This window comes from Elephantulus edwardii, unplaced genomic scaffold (genome assembly GCF_000299155.1).
Source record: "Elephantulus edwardii isolate Elephantulus edwardi_28Jun2011 unplaced genomic scaffold, EleEdw1.0 scaffold00153, whole genome shotgun sequence".
Lineage (NCBI taxonomy): Eukaryota > Metazoa > Chordata > Mammalia > Macroscelidea > Macroscelididae > Elephantulus > Elephantulus edwardii.
The window spans coordinates 6,230,103-6,247,985 of NW_006399903.1; the positions used below are offsets into that span (position 1 = coordinate 6,230,103).

General features: G+C 46.0%; 1 protein-coding gene across 1 annotated transcript in view; it reads right to left on the reverse strand.

Moving 5' to 3' along the window:
• FAM134B (family with sequence similarity 134, member B) overlaps nt 1-17,877 on the reverse strand; it is a 208,669-nt gene extending 190,792 nt beyond the window's left edge. Inside the window, exon 1 of the mRNA XM_006895012.1 lies at nt 17,796-17,877. The gene's annotated coding sequence lies outside the window, so the exon portion shown is untranslated. The remainder of the gene's footprint in view (nt 1-17,795) is intronic.
• Nucleotides 17,878-17,883: the final 6 nt, after the last annotated feature.

Here is a 17,883-nt window from a genome sequence, read left to right on the forward strand (position 1 = left end):
TCTGAGAACTGGTCCCACCACCCCTGATGCCCCTCTCTGAGAACTGGTCCCACCACCCCTGATGCCCCTCTCTGAGAACTGGTCCCACCTGTAGCGTGTTCAAAGTATGTCAGACAAAAGTCTCCCCATCTTCAATTCTCAGGACCATTCTGGTTTTGCTCCTTCCAAGACAGACCTGTTTGTTTCGACAAGGGAGCTCTGGTGGCCTACTGGCTAAGAACCTGTGTTGCCATCCTAAAGGCACAGTGTTCAAATCCACCAGTTGCTTCATGAAAGGATGGATGGAAGATCTCCTCTCACGTGATTTACTGCTTCTGAAAATGGGCTGGGAGGTCAGCTATGTGTTGATTCCCAGTTGATGCCACACAACAACAACAACAACAACAACAACAATAGATAGGCTTAAAAAGTGATTGATAACACCAGGTAGGCAAGTACTTCTTAATCGAGATTAAAAAGGGCCGCATTTACCCAGTGATTAAGCTTCCGAAAGCAGGCAGACGAAAGATCAGAGAGTAGAAACAGGAAATATAGAGAGGGAGTGGGGAAAGTGCTGTTACAGCGTGGGCACTGCCATCAAAGTTACAAAACACAATGTGTCTGTGCTGTTGAATGCAACCCCAGTGTACTCTAACAACTGTGCCCCAGGTCACAATAAAAGGTGAAAAGAACAAATATTAAAACAGAAGACATCATCCAATTATGTAGCCCGCTACAACTGAACTTACCTTCCCCAGAAGGATATGAACACTTCACTGAGAACGTGGCTTCTAGCAAAAGGCGTTTGTTTTCCAAAGCCTGGCAAAGTCACAGCAGTGGGTAAAGTCACCGCCGCAAGCCCAGCGGTCACACTCAGCCACAACTCAGCACTGAAAGCAAACCCAGTCTCCCTGGCAGCCCACAGCCCAACTAGGTCACTCCACAGCTCTGCAGTATCCCACCACATTTGATTCTTAGCTTGTCTACTTATATGCTTGGCTGTTTGGCAAAGTGCACTCTGCACTGGGCTTCAAACTGGAAGGTCAGCGGTTTGAATCCACCAGCTGCTCCTTGGAAGAAGAAAGACGGGCAACCTCCACCAGTCAAAGCTTACTGCCTCCAGCCCGATGGAGGTTGTCATACATCAGAACGGTCTCAGTGGCAGCGGGTTTGGCTTGGAAATTTGTGTTTATTATCTGAATTCCCTCCCCCCAAAAAAATGACAAGGTTAGTGACAGAAGGAGTCTCTCTCTCTTGTTCTTCCCTGCATTAGGTCAATGTCTTCACAACACTAGGTCAATGCCAATGTCTCCCCAGCAGTAAGACAATGCCAATGTCTCCCTAGCACTAGGTCAATGCCTAGTCTATGTGTTGTTGTTGCTAGCTGTCAAGAAGTTGGCTCCAGCACCCAGCAACCTTCCGTGTAACAGAACAGAATGGGGTCCAATCTTGCACCCGCTTCATAATGCTAGGATGTCTGAATCCATTGTTTGGGCTCCTGTATCACTCATCTTGTGTTTTCATTAATTCAATCCTTCCTAGATTAAATTAAAGCAATTAATGGTGGATAGAAGTAATGTAATCATTAATCATGAATTCTTCCAGTCCAATACCTTAACAACCAAGGCAACAACTTGCCAAAGCTGAAAAAAAAAATGTGTTGTGCACATCAAAATTTCTACGTCGTTTCTGAAGACCTTTAGGAAGTCGTTGATAACACGAAGGTCCATGGGCCTTAGCTTTCATTCAGTTTTCTTTTTCTAAGGGAAGACCTGGCTTCTGAGAACCTGAGAAGTTGGCCTGGCCCCCTTTACATGCCAACTATGTTGATAGCACATTATAATGGGGGCTTGGTCAAGTTATAGAAGCTGATGCCTTAGGTGACTCACTTCCCCTCACCACCAGAGGACAGCTAGCTCAAGTATCTCCTTCAAATATAAGCAGCCATACTTAACCATAAGAACCACACAAACACAGAACACATGTTGGGATTTCTAACAGACACCTGGTAGTTCTTCCACCTAAAAGCCAAAGGCCTTCCAGTTTTCTAGATTTGTAAGAACTATGAGACATTTAGTCAACTAGTGAAGTGAATAACATCTGGGATCTTAAAAGCTTGGGAACAGCCATCTGAGACTGAACTGGTATCTACGCATTGAGAACAAATGAGAAAGTTGTTGCATGTGCCACTGAGTCACCTGCGACTCAGCGATCCCACTACAATTCCTCTGACCCCTGCCCCATCCTGAACCAGTCTCCCTGTCTCCGACACAGCTACCCCATTGCTCTAGTTACTGTGTCTATCCATATCATGCAGGGTCTTCCTCTCCTCACTGACCCTCTACCCTTCCAAGCACTGTGTCCTCCAAGAACTGGTCCCTCCTGGCAACATGAACAGAGCTGTGAGGCGGAGCTTCAAATTAAAATCAATTTTCATTAAGATACCTGAATTATAAAGAACAAAACAAGTAGCTTTTAAAAATTAGAATACTCATTTCCATTTAGTTATATTAGAAAATAGACTTCAATCGTTAAACTGCAAACAAACGGAAAATCTTAATTCTACATAATGCTTCATAATTTCAATTTCTGTTACAAGAAAAAAGTCAATTTGAACAAACTACTACACTAAATTGGAAGCAGGAGTGGCATCCACGTCCTAAACAACATAGCTCCAGAAACTCTATGAACTTTGATAAATGTCGATAGTTGTAGAGGGGCTTCAAGTCTTTTGTTCATAGGGTTGCTGTGAGTTGTGCTCCACTTGAAGGCAATCAACAATAACACCACCACCACCATATTAAATTGGTTAAAAGGCTTTCACTAAAATGTGTGACATTTCAGATGACACAGCAAGATAAGTTGTGTTTAATATAGGCAGATGATACTTAGAAGTCAAGTTACAAACGTATACACTCCTCAAAACTCAAATTCATTACCATCGAGTCAGAGCATCTCTTGGCTGACCTTCCGGAACGATTTGGAGATGGTAAGTTGCATGAGAGGAGATTATTCTTCTTTCTCCTCAGAGAGATGGATTTAAACCATGAGAGAGCCAGTCTTCAGGCTAGCAGCTTAACTCCCTACTGAATGCCTCACCAGAGCTGACCATGAAGACGAGAAAGGTTTCCATAATAAAGTGCAGACTCAAAGTTCCAGCCAGCCAGGTTTCAGGAACTTGGCCGCAATTTATGAGCCATCTTTTCCCCTCACAAGCAGGAAGACATATTTTATGGAAACCGTGAGTAACAGGCCCCAGATGGAAACCACGAACCCTTCATTTCTGACTCACCAATGGTCCTCTCTCAAGGTGGTTGGGATTGGTGTGGGCACTACCAAGTCAGAACCTACCCAGAGCTGACTTTCCAGCGGGTTTTCAGAGGCTGTCCATCACACAGGAGGACCCTGCTCACCTTTCTCCAGCAGAGAAGTTGATGGATTCGAACCACATACCTTTGGGTTGGCAGAGCAATTCCCTATTACTAAATCAGAGCACCTTCTCAGCACAGCAGGGATGGATATGTTGACAGCAGCTGCAGCTTCTGCACTGGACCCATAATGGTGCTAGTTTAATGGATTCTTTTGGCCTTTTATGTTTTGGTTTTATTTCATTTTGCATAAAAGGTCCTATTTCTTTTTTAAGCACCAAGCACAGAGATGCTGGTTTATTTTGTTTATGAACTCACTGTTTGAGAGCAAGGGAACACTGTTGTTATTTGTTGTTGTTGTTATGTGCCGTTGAGTCGTTTGCGACTCATAGCGACCCTATGTACAACAGCCCTAAACCCTGCTCTATCCTGTGCCAACCGCATTGCCTCTGACACACCCATCCCGGTTACCCCAGTCACTGAATCAATCCACCTCATAGAGGGTCTTCCCCTCCGGCACTGTCCCTCTACTCTACCCAGTATGATGTCCCTCTCCAAAGACCTGTTTCTCCTGGCAACATGTCCAAAGTATGTCAGATGAAGCCCCAGAATCTTTGCCTCCAAGGAGTAGCCTGGTTTAACCCTCTCTAGGTTGAATCTGTTTGTTTTCCTGGCAGTCCATGGTACATTCAATACTCTTCTCCAGCACCACAGCTCAAAGGCGTCAATTCTCCTTCTATCCTCCCTAGTCATTGTCCAGCTCTCTGATGCATAACAAGTGATTGCAAAGACCATGACCTGTATCAGGTGCACCTTAGTCTCCATAGAGACACCGTTGCTCCTGAGTACTTTAGAGAGGTCCCTAACAACAGACTTTCCCATCGCAATACGTTTTTTTATTTCCTGGCTGCTGGTGCCAAGAGTGTTGACTGTTATTGATGAGTTCCCTCTGGGAACACTACGTGATTTAAAATAAGGAAGGGAGTGTGTCAGGATTGTATTTTCTCTCCATACCTATCCACTCTATGCTGAGCAAATTGTTTGAGAAGCTGGACTCTCTGAAGAAGATTGTGACATCAGGATTGGAAGGTGACTCATCAATAACCTACTGTTATGAAGATGGCACAACCTTGCTTGATCAAAACGAGGAGGACTTGAAGCACTTGTTGCAGAAGATCAAAGAATCCAGCTTTCAATATGGATTCTGTCTCAATGTCAAGAAAACAAAGATTCTTACCACTGGACCAATAGACAACATCATGATGGAGGGAGAAGAGTTAAACTATCAACAACTTCATCTTACTCAGATCCACAATTTACAAACACCCTTGGTACAGCAATCAGGACATCAGGAGATATACTTAATGGGAAAGTCTGCAGTTAGGGATCTCTCCAAATTTCGGAGGAGTAATGATGTTGATTTGAGGACTAAGATGGGTCTGATTCAGGGCATGACCTTTCTGATCACTTGCTATGCATCTAAGAGTTGGACAACGAATAAGGATGACGGAAAAAGAATTGATGCCTTTGAACTTGGTGCTAGAGAAGAGCATGGAACATTCCATGGATGGCCAAGAGCACTAACAGCTGTGTTTTGGAGAGGGTGCAGCTGGAGTGCTCCTTGGAGGCAAAGATGACAAGGCTTCACCTCACATTTTTTAGGCATTTCTAGGAGGTGCTATTCCACAGAGAGGGACATGTGTGCAAGGGTGGAGGGCTAGCGTAGGAGAGGAAGACCCCCTTCGACCTCGTGGATTGACGCAGTGACTGCCACAATGGGCTCTCCTGTGTGAGGAAGGGTGAGGATGACGCAGGATAGAACAGGGTCCAGATGGGTGAGTCATAGGCAAGTCACAACAATGGAAGAACTTAATGAAAGGTGGTCCACAGACATCTTAGAGATTTTACTAACAATAAAGAAAAGGTTACAACAGAAGGTCCTGAGTAGAGTGGAAGGAAAATGTAGAGTGAAATTCAAAACAATAAAACACACAGAGTGATGGAATCTTCCAGACTATGAGGTTTAGTCCCGTCGCCAGCCTGGAGTTTACCTTACTCCTGTGGCTCAACACAGCAGCCAGGCCTTGAAAAGAAACACCGGGAAGGAACACTTACCCAACACAATCAACCCTGCAGGATAAAAAAGCAGCATTTTCCTCAGAGATAACGCTGAGGGGGCAAGGAGGGTAAGAGAAGAATGGACACACAGGGTTGGGAAACAGGAAAGTGGTAAGAGTGAGATTTCCTTGCAGTCATAGTTAAGAGACAAAAGGTGTGTGAAATTACCATCGTGCTCTGTACACTTCCACTCAAATAAGAACACAAAGGCTGTGTCTCTGCATATACAAACACTGTCACGCAAGTCACAAGTGTATATCTGTTATTATATACAAATATATTTTTATAATAAACTTTAAATGTTTTTCATATAAAACAGGCCTTAAATTGTCCTTGTGTTGCTGTTGCTATGTTGCTGTCAAGTTGCTTGCAACTCATAGTGATCCTACGGACAACAGCCCTAAACCCTCCTCTATCCCTTACCAATCTCATTGTCTCTGAATCAATCCATCTCGTCAAGAGTCTTCTTCTCCTGCACTGTCCCTCCACCCTCCCAAGCATAATGTCCCACTCCAAGGACTGGTCCCTCCTTGCAACATGTCCAAAGTATGTCAGACGAAGCTTCAAAATCCTCGCCTCCAAGGAGCAGCCTGGTTTAACCCTCTCAAGGATGAACTTGTTTGTTCTCTTAGCAGCCCATGGTACATTCAATACTCTTCTCCAGCACCACAGCTCAAAGGCATCAACTCTTCTTCTATCATCCCTAGTCACTGTCCAGCTCTCTGATGCATAGCAAGTGATTGCAAAGACCATGGCCTGTATCAGGCGCACCTTAGTCTCCAGACTGACATCATTGCTCTTCGGTGCTTAGGAGAGGTCTCTGACAGCAGACTTTCCCAATGCAATTCATTATTATAATATAAATTTTTATAACCATGTCCATTTTAACAAGTCTCCGTTTTAGCAGACATGTTGTAGTGAGCACAGAGTCCTGTGGGCAGGCAGTACAGCTCCTTGTCGCTAAGCCATCATGGTATCAGCTTTTAAAACAACATTTCCATGTCTTTGCAGTGAAGGTTTTTTCACAGAAGTATATGTTCTTATTCACTAATTTCTACACAAATAGTTCTGTGGCGCTGGTTACATTTTTCACAAAGTATGCATATACTCACATGATTCTGTTCTAGTTGTTCTGTTTCTATGAATCTAACCTCCCCACCTCCTATATTTTAATTGCTTGATTATTGACCACTTGGTCATATGTAAATGACAGGTTAAAACAGCACAGTATCCATAGATGATGATCTTTTTTTTTAACCATTGAATTAGTGAGACATCTTTTTTTTTTTTAACCATTGAATTAGTGAGACAGCTAAAGCTGGACCTCAGGGAATAGTTTCAGTTTGAGGTTTAAAATACATCTCAAGGTAATATTCCAGGGGCACTTCTAGTCTCAGTCAGTCCTCTTCCCAGGTGCAGTGGAAAGTACTACCTCACAGCTCCATAGGAAGCATCACCACCTGTCTGTCATACCATGGTGGGCTGACGCTATGGCACCAATGTTTCAAATACCAGCAGGGACACTCATGATGGGCAGATTTCAGCAGAGCTTTCAGACCAGGAAAACAACTTCTACACTCAAACACATCAACAGCCATGAAGATGGTGCGAGACCAGGTAGTGTTTGGATGCAGTGTGTAGGAGATCACTGCAGTGTTAGCCTAAAGTTGACATTTTTTTAGCCATTACCTTAAAATCCCTTTTAGTCTATAGCTACCTTAACTACAGACATATGGTCTGGCAAATCAGCAACAACGGTGGGACAAGGATAAGAGAGACACTGCTTCCCACACTATGGTGCAAGACCTGAGGGAGACTGGAACAAGACCCTGGTGATAGCAAGACCCTGGTGGTGAGACCCTGGTGATGGTGGTGGAGAAACTGTGGAAAAGTGTAACCAGAGAAGATCTGAGATAAAGGTCACAGTTAAAGGTTTTGTCGTTCTTGCCAGATGATGGTGGGGGGGGGGGAAGCTGACTGTTGACCTGAAACCAGAGCCTGGACTAACCAAAGAATTGTACCTTGGGACTGTGGGGTAAAACGAGGATTTGCACTGGGTGATAGTCTTTGCCTCCTCCATTCTCCAACTTATTCCCCTAATTAACCCCATTCTAGTACCACAACTGTGAGTACAGTCTGAGTTGACAGCCAATAAACTAACCTCTTGCTGTTGATGTGTCTCTAGGGTTACAGGCTGTTTGTCTGCTTTCTGCTCTGGGGCTGAGAAGGGTCCACACTATTCTCACTCCCTCTGGCTCTTTCAGAGAGATGCTCATAGCCCTATGCCCCCATGTCTCGTTTTCTTCTCTTCAGACAGTCACCATGATCTGAAGCAACTCAAGATGGTTAACAATGAATTCTCTCATAGTCCTTCAATACAAACATTGTCACCAAAGCCACACCATCAACCCAATACCATCTACTATATGACAAAAGTATTTCCAGAGATGTCACTTGCAAACCATAGATTCTCCCAAGAACACATCTCACTCTATACGTGTCTCATGGACCACCAAAGATCGCCAAGTGGTGCATATATCTGAGGAGACAGAAATCCACCGAGTGGTTTACCTGCGTAGAAAAATTCTCTCTGGGATCAAAAGGGAAATAGAACAGACTAGAGCTGCATGCATCACCTGCCCACAAAGAAATCCACACCCAGGTTAGGTAATTAACACCAAAAAAGGAAACCAAAAGTGGCTGCGAGGAGAAAGCTGTGGAAAGGACACGCTGGTGGGTGCCTAAAATCTTTCTTTGAAAAATAAATTAGCTTCTTTTTCTAGAGCAGAGAGAGATAGCAAGCAGTGTGAAAAGCGAGCTGATGGCTTCATCTGAAAATGAAATTAACTTTGCATCACACGAAAGGAGTAAGTCACATGAACTGAGATCTACACATGCTCTCATTTTATAATATAGCCTGTGTAACTTCTGAAAATCAGACACATAAAACACATACACACACACACACAAGCAAGGATGTCTTTTAAAGACCAAGGTGCACCTGGCCCAAAGTATCTTTTGTCATTTCATATGCATGTATAAGCTGGAAAATGAATGAGGTAGACTGCAGATGAATTGATGCCTCTGAGCTATGCTGCTGCCGAAGGGTACTCAATACTCCACTGACCGCTAAAAGAACACACAAATATGTCTTAGGGGGAGTTCAGACAAGGAGCTCCTTAGAGGCAAAGAGAGCAACACTTGGTCTCACATACTTTGGGTATGTTGTCAGAAGAGAAGGGGCCAGTACTTAGTAAAAAAATGTTAGGCTGGGGAAAGTGGAGGGTAAGAGAAAGACGGGAAGACTCAGTAAGACGGCCTGACACGGCGACTGACCATGGACTTGAGCATGGTGGAGACTGTGACGATGACTCGGAATCAGGCAAGCTGTTTATGTGGTCACCATGACCTGCTGTGAACTTGACAGCAGACGAGAACCACCAACACTGCATATACACACACACACAGAGCTGGAAGCAAAGCTCTGCTGGCTGTCACTACGTCGTTACATACACACGTGCTTAACGGTGTAGTGTGGAAGCACTGGCATGCTCACTCATGATCTGACGGATCAAACAGCTGTGACAGGTCTGAGGAGGGAATGCAACACCCCTTCATCCCGCCAACACTGGTCCACTCTAGGGACATTCCTCGACATTCCTTCTCACGAAGGAAAGCCAGTCAACACAGAAGGGACCTCAGGCCCACCAACAAATAATCATCAGGCATGGAGTGTGTCCTTAGGGACGAGGGTCCCAGAGCCAGGAAGCTCACTGATACCAGAGAAGGCCAGGACATATGAGGGCTCTGAGCAGCTCCAGGCCTGGAGGTGCTGAAGGAGATACAGACCTTTCCCCAGAGTCAGCAGAGAGAGAAAGGGTCTTCTCCGGGAACTAACATCCTGAATGTGGACATGCAGCCGCCTGAGCTATAACAGAATAAATTCATGTTCCTTGAGCCGTCCACTTGTGGCATCTCTGGTATTTCACGACAAAGTGTGGCACCTGGAGAGCAGGATGCTGTTCTAATGGATACCTAAAGTGCTGACCAATTGGCAGCATCAGGATGGATGGTGATGAGATTGAGATTGTTAACAACTTTAGTCTACTTGGCTCCACAATCAACACTCTTGACACCAGTAGCCAGGAAACCAAAAAACGTACTGTGATGGGAAAGTCTGCTGTTAGGGACCTCTCCAGGGTACTGAAGAGCAATAGTGTCACTCTGGAGACTAAGGTGTGCCTGATACAGGCCATGATCTTTGCAATCACTTGTTATGCATCAGAGAGTTGGACAATGACTAGGGAGGATAGGAGGAGAACTGATGCCTTTGAGCTGTGGTGCTGGATTAGGGTATTGAATGTACCCTGGATTGCCAAGAAAACAAATAGATTCATCCTGGAGAGGGGTAAACCAGGCTGCTTCTTGGAGGCAAGGATTCTGGGGCTTCGTCTGACATACTTTGGACATGTTGTAAGGAGACACAGGTCCTTGGAGAGAGACATCATGCTGGGCAGAATGGAGGGACAGCGCAGGAGGGGAAGACCCTCTATGAGGTGGATTGATTCAGTGACTGGGGTAATCGGGATGGGTGTGTCGGAGGCAGTGAGACTGGCACAGGATAGAGCAGAGTTTAGGGCTATGAGTCGCAAGCGACTCGATGGCACATAACAACAACAAAGTGCTGAAGTGGTTTTGGAACTGGCTGATGAGCAGAGGCAGGAAGAATCTTCTTCCCTCCACAGTTAAGGTATATGTTAGGGAAGTCAGAAGGCTGGAATTCAGATTGGCAGCCGAGTACAATCATTCTGTGAGGTCAGCTTCTGAAATGTGCTCACAGACTCCTCAGCCATCAGCTTTGTGGCTTTAGGTCAGGGTGACAAGCTCTTAGTCCTGCCAATCACAGCATCTCTCCCCCTCTCCGCCCTCTTCAGTCCTCCAACAAGCTTTGGGAAAAGCTCAAACTCTGGTTCTGTGAGGTAGCAGTCCCGAGGTCAGCTCTGTGACCTCTGGTTCCTGCTACAACTGCTGGTCCTATAGGTTCTTGTCAGAGAGACACAGGAATGTCTGGTCCCACAGGACTCATACTGTGCATTCTCTGCTTGCTTCCTCTTGGCTGGTGGTGAGAGTCTCAATTTCAGCTGCTAAATCCACTGAATTTAGTGGTATGACGACCCACCCCCCTTGTTTATTGAAATAGCTCTCTCTCTAGATAAATGATCCCTGGGTGTGGTGGTCAGTGGTTTACTCTCAGTTTCTAATCAAAGGGTTAGGGTTTCTAATCCTCTCATCAGCACCTCAGAAAAAGGGCTGATGATCTGCTCCTGTAACATTGTAGTTCTCCCCCTGAAAACAAGCAACCTAAAAACACTCTTGTATTTCTATTCCCAAACTGGAAATAGAAATATTTTTGACCTAACATTTCCATTACTGGGAATATACCCTAAAGAAAACATAGCCATGACTCCAACAGATATATAAAGACCCACGTTTATTGCTGCATTATTCACAATAGCATAGAGAGGGAAGCAACCCAAGAGCCCATCAAAAAACAGATGGACAGAAAGACAAGAGTATATTCACTCAATGGAATATTACGCAGCATTGAAAAATTATTAATTCATAAAGCATTAAACAACATAGGTGAGCCTGGAGGACATTAAGCTCAGTGAACTATATCTGTCACAGAAGGGAAAATACTGCATAATCTTACTGCTATAAAATAGGACTGGCATGAGGGGATGTGGAAGGAGAACAGGAAAAGAGTGGACAGATAATGAACACCGCATTGAAACACACGAGGGGAAGAACTGTATGAAAGGAATATATGATTAGGCATTATATGTACGACAGCAATCCAGAACAAGAGGTGCTTTGCAAAGTGGACTGGGGGTGGGGGGCGGGTAGGGAAGAAAATGTGCAACAATGAATTCATGAAAACCCAACCTTTCTGTAAAGTTTCGTTAAAATCACATACACACACACACACAAAGAGTCACAGACACACACACACACACACAGAGACACACAGATACACAGACACACACAGACACACACAAAGAGTCACAGACACACACACACACACACAGAGACACACAGATACACAGACACACACAGACACACACAAAGAGTCACAGTAAAAGACAAGCAAAAACCCTTAGGAGTAAAGCTCAGTTCTACTCTGAAGCACATCAAGTTGCCGCTGGAGCGTCAGCAATGGATCCCAACTCAACAGTACACACTTTGAGGAATGTGTTGATTGTGGTTGTGTGCTGTGTGAGCTCCTGGGCGTGGCCCCTGCTCCATCCCTCAATGAGACCTTCCCACCTGCACCCCTGCACCACTGCCTGGCACAGGAGACCCCTGGTGCTCTGTGGTCCTGGTGGTAATTTAGTGCTCACAGTCACCCCGATGTTACAATGACAGTCTCCCCCAATCCTCTCTCCCCGGGAGGAAACTGTGTCTCAGTCACCACTCACTGCCCAGCAGCTCACAATAAGGACATGCCTCGTTTATGTGTACCCAATGGGATCAATTAGGAGGCTACAAAATGCTCCTATATGAACAGGGTAAAGGAGGAGAAGACGACGAGTAAAACGAAGATGAGGTTATCACTCCGACAGTACAACCATAAAATTCTATCAACCATAGAAGATGAGTCAAAATGAGGCGCTGGGCTTCGCTGTTTTCACAGCAGAGAGGTGACGAGGATGCGTGTCAAGAATCAACACTGATCTGGTCACAGCGGTCCCATCTAGTGCATCCTCAGACAGCACGTCCTGGTGCTGAGGTCCCACGGGGCCAGGGGTAGCTCAGTGTCCCCACTGCTGAATCCAGGTGGAGCAGAGAGAAGGTGGGGAAACCTGACCTGCCCCGACTCCACCAGGTCCATGCCAACTTAGCATCTTCTTACATAACTCTATGTGCCCCAAGCTGCAATCAGACTCCCTGGGCAGCAGGGATGATTAAAGAGCCAACTACTAGCCAAGAGGCCAATGGTTCAAAACCACCCAGAAGCACCTTGGATTCAGAAACTCTGGAAACCCTGTGGAGTATTTACCACTCCACATACATGAGGGGTGGGGCTCCCACAAGCCAGGGCCAATCCGACTGTACACACCGGCAGGCAGCGTGATGTGCAATTCTAGAACACTGGATAAATGGTGGCGTAATCTGCCTTCCGTTTGCTTTCCATAGTTTGTCGTATCCTGATGACTCGTGAGTTGCTATGATGCTGGATGCTATGACGTTATCATGTCAAAGACCAGCTGGGTCACGCAGAGTGCACAGGTTTCAGTGGAGCTTACAGACCGAGATAGAGTGGAAAGAAGGAATGGCCATCCACTTCTGAAACAACAGGCAACAAAACCTTCTGAACAGGAGTGGAACGCCACCTGGAAGGTTGGCTACGAGTCGGTCCTGACTCAATGGCTCAAAGCCACCACAGACAAAGAAATAATGAAATGATGGCTCTTCTATCCTCACAGGTGAGTTCCTTTGAAAATGCAGTCTGTTCATAGATGTTCCTCCCAGTGAAGTCGGCAGGAGGCCAGACTTCGGGAGGCTTATCCCCAGCGTCGTGTGACTGGTGTCATTAGACACAGAGAAGAGCCACAGAGACAGAGTCACACAACAAAGTCACACAACATGTGACAACAGAGGCAGAAACGGGAGAAACATGTCTACAAGCTAAACACCATGAAGGACTGTCAGCTACCTCAGAGGCCGGAAGACAAGCAGGAAGGGCCTTCCCTTTCGAGCCCTGTGGAAGGAATCTGACTGCCAGAACCTTGACTTTGAACTTTTAGTTTCTGGAAATGGATGTTTACAGACATCTAGTGTGTAGTTCTTTAAAACTAAAACACTGCAGCCCCTTGACTGATCCACATCTGTCCAGTCCAACACAAACATGGCTCGTGGCCACTCCACTGGTGCAAATGTCAAATACATCAACACGTCTACGGATCCACACATACTGCTGGACAGCACTATGCTAAGTCATCTTTCTCCCTTTACTTTTTGATTGTGACTTGAGCGAAGACTGGTCTCCCAGTCAACAATTCATAGACATTTTGATTCATGACATTAATTGTAATGACAACACTTTCTCCCAACTTCCTCCCTGAGCTTCCCATTTAATTCATCGTTCTTGCCTTCTATACAGTATCCCCAGGTAAATGTTGCCCTGTTGATCTAATGTGGCTGGGGATTAAAACAAGCTTGGAAGCAGAAGGGGCATTCACTTCTGAAATAACTTGCCTCCAGAAACTCTATGAACTTGGAGAAACGATGAAAGTTATACAAGTGTTCAGTTCTTTCGTGCATAGGATCGCTACGAGTTGTCTATGACTCGATGGCACTTAACAACAACAACAACAACAAAAGAGCTCTGTTGGCCTCATGGATGGAAAGTGATGCTACCAAGCCAAAGGTGGATGATTTTAATCTGCAGCCCACAGGCCTAGTTTTAACTGGTTTTGGTCAAACATTCTTCTAAGTAGTATAACACTGGTCTGTCCATTTGCTGGACAGAAGTAACTTGTGGTTGCTGTGATGCTGAACACTGTGACACTGATGTGTCAAATGCGGTAATGGTTACCCATGGTGGACAGTGTTTGGTGGAGCTCCCCAATTAAAACAAGCTAGGTTCTTCAGCAAAAGGGGGGGAGAATACCCCCATCTCAGGAAAATGCAAATAAAAATCATACAGGGATATCTTAAAAAAAACCTGTAAGACTTGAAACATCAAAATATCTGCTAAAATAATGCTGGTCAGAGTGTAGGGGAAACACAGAAGCAACAACACACACTGCAGGCTGAAGCATGCATTGATAGAATGGCAAAGAAGTGTACCACTGTGGCAACTATTGCAATTATAAGTGCAGATGGAAATTTATCCTACATCAAAATTTATCCAATCCAGAAATGCTTGCAAAATGATGCGGACACATGCAAGGTCATCGGATATAATACTGTAACAGCAAATGTTTACGAATAACTTCAGGTCCTTGGTAGAAACTAAAACCAAACCACTTTGGACAAGTTGATTCTGATGCATGGTGACTGTCCACTAGGGTTTCTGGAAATGTAAATCTTTATAGAAGAAGCTCCCCACCTTTTCCCCTTGAACTATCTCCAAGATTCAACAAGTAACACACAAAAGCTCCTTTAGACCATTAGCACTGAGTAGGTTAAATAATCTGAGGTATCTATATACTGTCCTGTTTTCAGACACATAGCAAGCAATTGAGAATATCATGGTTTGGACTTTTGTCTTTAGACTGACATCACTGCTCTTTAAACTGACATGTGATGGCCTTCTAGAGACGCCCTCAACAGCAGATTTTTCCAGGGCAACTGCTTCTGGAAGCTAGACAATGACCAAGCATGATAGAAGAAGAATCAATGTCTTTGAGTTGTGGTGTTGGAAAAGAGTATTGAACATCTCCTACTCTTCTGTTATGGAGAAAGTGAAAGCAGGGCGCTCCTTCGAGGCAAGGATGGGGTAACTCCAGCTCACACACTTTGAGGTATGTTGTAAGAAGGCAGTCCTTGGAGAAGGACAACATGCTTCAAAGAGTAGAGGATCAACACACGAGTAGAGGATCAAGAGCAGAGGATCAAGACCCTCAATGAAATGGACTGATACAGTAACTATGGCAGCGGGGTCAGGTATGTCAGAGACTGAGGTGGGCTCAGGACAGGGCAGCGTTTGGAGCCGTTCATAGGGTCTCTGTGACTTGTAGTTGACTTGAGAGCACACATATAACAACAATATAATCTCATTTTATGCCTATGGAAAAGGACAAGGAAGTGATCACCAAAACATATTAAGAATCACTCATTTATCCATTGTTGTTTTGCACTGTCAAGTTGGAAAGGACTCATAGCTGTCCTCCTGCAGGTTTTCAGAGGCAGGTAGGTAAATGCACAGGAGAAAACTGCCCATCCTTCTGGCGGATTCAAACCCGTTTGGGAGTGCAGCCCAGCTTCTTGCCAAGAGGCCACCAGGGCTCCAATGTAGCCATTATTATCATCTAATAATAACTCATTGCCTTTGAGTTGGAGTTGGAGCCATGGGTTCCTGACGCTTTAAATCACCCTGGAAGAGAGTGCTCATCTCTCTCCAGAGGCACCATGGGTGGATTCCCACCACAAGAGCAGGGAGCAGCATAACTCCCTATGGTCTTTGCCCCAGAGCTTCCTCTCTGTCTCCTAGTCAATCCCAATCTGTAGGACAGAGCACAACTGACCCACTGAGTGCCCACAGCTTCAAATGAAGATTCAAACTGCCCACCTTCCAGACTGCAGCCGGCTGCTTAACAACTGTGCCACCAGGGCTCCCAACTGCCACGTGGCATCTCACAAATCTAGAATATTGGGAGCTGCTAACATTTCTTTCCCCTGTGAGAAAATCAGGTAGCAAGAAGTCCATGCAAGGCAAGGAGTTTTCGAGTCTTCTTCGCCTTTTGTACCTTTAAACTCTTGAACCCTGAGACAGCTATTCTTAAACATAAAATTTAAATTTTAAAAGGAAGCATTTTTAAAAACATGCCCGTGCAGTGGTAAATGAGTGAGAGATTATGTTCAGAGGCTCTTCCCATTTCTAATACTATTTGAACTGTTATCTTGTTGAGAATAACACAATTTCTCAAATTGAGTATTCTTGTAATTTTTTTTCCTGTGATCTGTAAAGTTTCCAAGAGCTAATTTTCTTTTTTCTATTTTTTTTATGAAGACGCCTTGGTGGCACAGTGCATAATGTGTTGGACTACTAACAGAAAGGTCAGAAGTTCAAACCCATCAGCTGCTCATGGAAGAAATGGGACCTCCTCCTACAAAGATTTGCAGGACTTAGTAGCCCAACAGTCACAAGCCACTCAGAGCAGGGGGCTCGGTGGGTGGGTAACTAAGTGCACAACAAAGTGGAAATCTGGCAAGTTAAGCTCTTGTCTTGGTCATTACAGGACAGTAAGAGCCACAATGGGGAACTCTGGAAGCCTAGTGGTAAATTGTGCTGTCAATCAAAAGGCAAAGACTTCCAGTCCACCAACCTCTCTATGGGAGAAGATGGGCAAGCGCCACCCCTGCGATTTACCACCTCTGACAACCAGGCGAAGGCTCAGCTGTGAGTCAATTCCGCCTAGATGGCACCTGAGAGAAGCAATGGGTGCTCTGGCACCTTACAGAGCTGCGCTGCTCACCCAAAGGCCGTTTCTCTACGCTGGTTCGAATCCACCAGCAGCTCCAGGGAGAAAGATGCACAATCCTCTCCCGAGCAATTTACAGCCTTGGCAATCCGATGGAGCGTCTGCTCTAGCAATGGCAAAAGAGCCGCAAAGCGACGCGAATTCACATTCAGCGACCTGATAAGGTACAGTTCACGTGAAGAGGAACAGAGGACCAGAACAATCAGCAAGGGAATCTTCCCATTTCTAAAGTCAGCCCAGAAAAACGCAGGAAACTCAGGTCATGTGCATGTATATAGTCTCTAACTTTTAAGGTTATGAAATCTTAGGTCCTGTGACGCTGTGTCTGTGACGAGCCGGGCCATTGGGCGCACTGGGGTCAGGTTTGTTATGAGGACACGATTGCAAACAAAGAGGCTTCGCCCCGCCCTCACCCGGGCTTCGCGGTGACAGGGCACGTCCTTCAGTGGAGAGGCCACGCAGCCCCTGAGCCCTCACCGTTCAAGGGCCCTGTTTAGTGAGACAAACCTGTTGATTACCGGCTTTGTAAGAAAACATCTCGATGCAGTCTGTCTGCAGCTCACCTAAAAATACGCCTGTTTTCCACCCCGTGCCCCCCCCCCCCCGGGGAGAGGTGATGTACACAATCCACCTGTTTGCAGACTGCTTTCTCATCAGGGAGCCGAGAGGGTAAATCAACCCTCCAGGGAGAGGAAAACAAACCACTCAATGCCCATCTCAGGTGGCTGGGGAGGCGGCGCGGCCTTTAATGTGCACCTAACAAGGTCTGTCCAGCTAGCCCGCTGGGGCGAATTCAAGTTCAGTAGAGGGGCAGGCTCAGGTGGTGGCGCAGGTCAGGACCTGGGAGTTTTAAAAAGCAGAGGTTCTAGTTTCCCAGCACGCTGGGCACACCTCTAGGGTCCGGTGCGTGCAGGTCAGCCGACTACCTGGAGCCCCAAAATAGCGGAGGGTGAGGATTGTCTCCTGGGAAGTGCGGCGGAGGAAAGGAGAGGTGTGCGTCTACCTGTCCCAGACAGGTGGCCCCCAAAGTGAGGCCCGGCTGACTGGGCAGCGCCCGCCCGCCCCGGGGCGCACCAAGGTCACCTGCCCTCCCGGGCGTCCCCAGCCTGCGGGATCTCACCAGAACAGCAGGTTGGCGCCCACGAAGGCGAGCAGGCTGCGCAGCGGCCTCTCCCAGCTCAGCAGCTCCTCGGCGCAGCAGCCCAGCC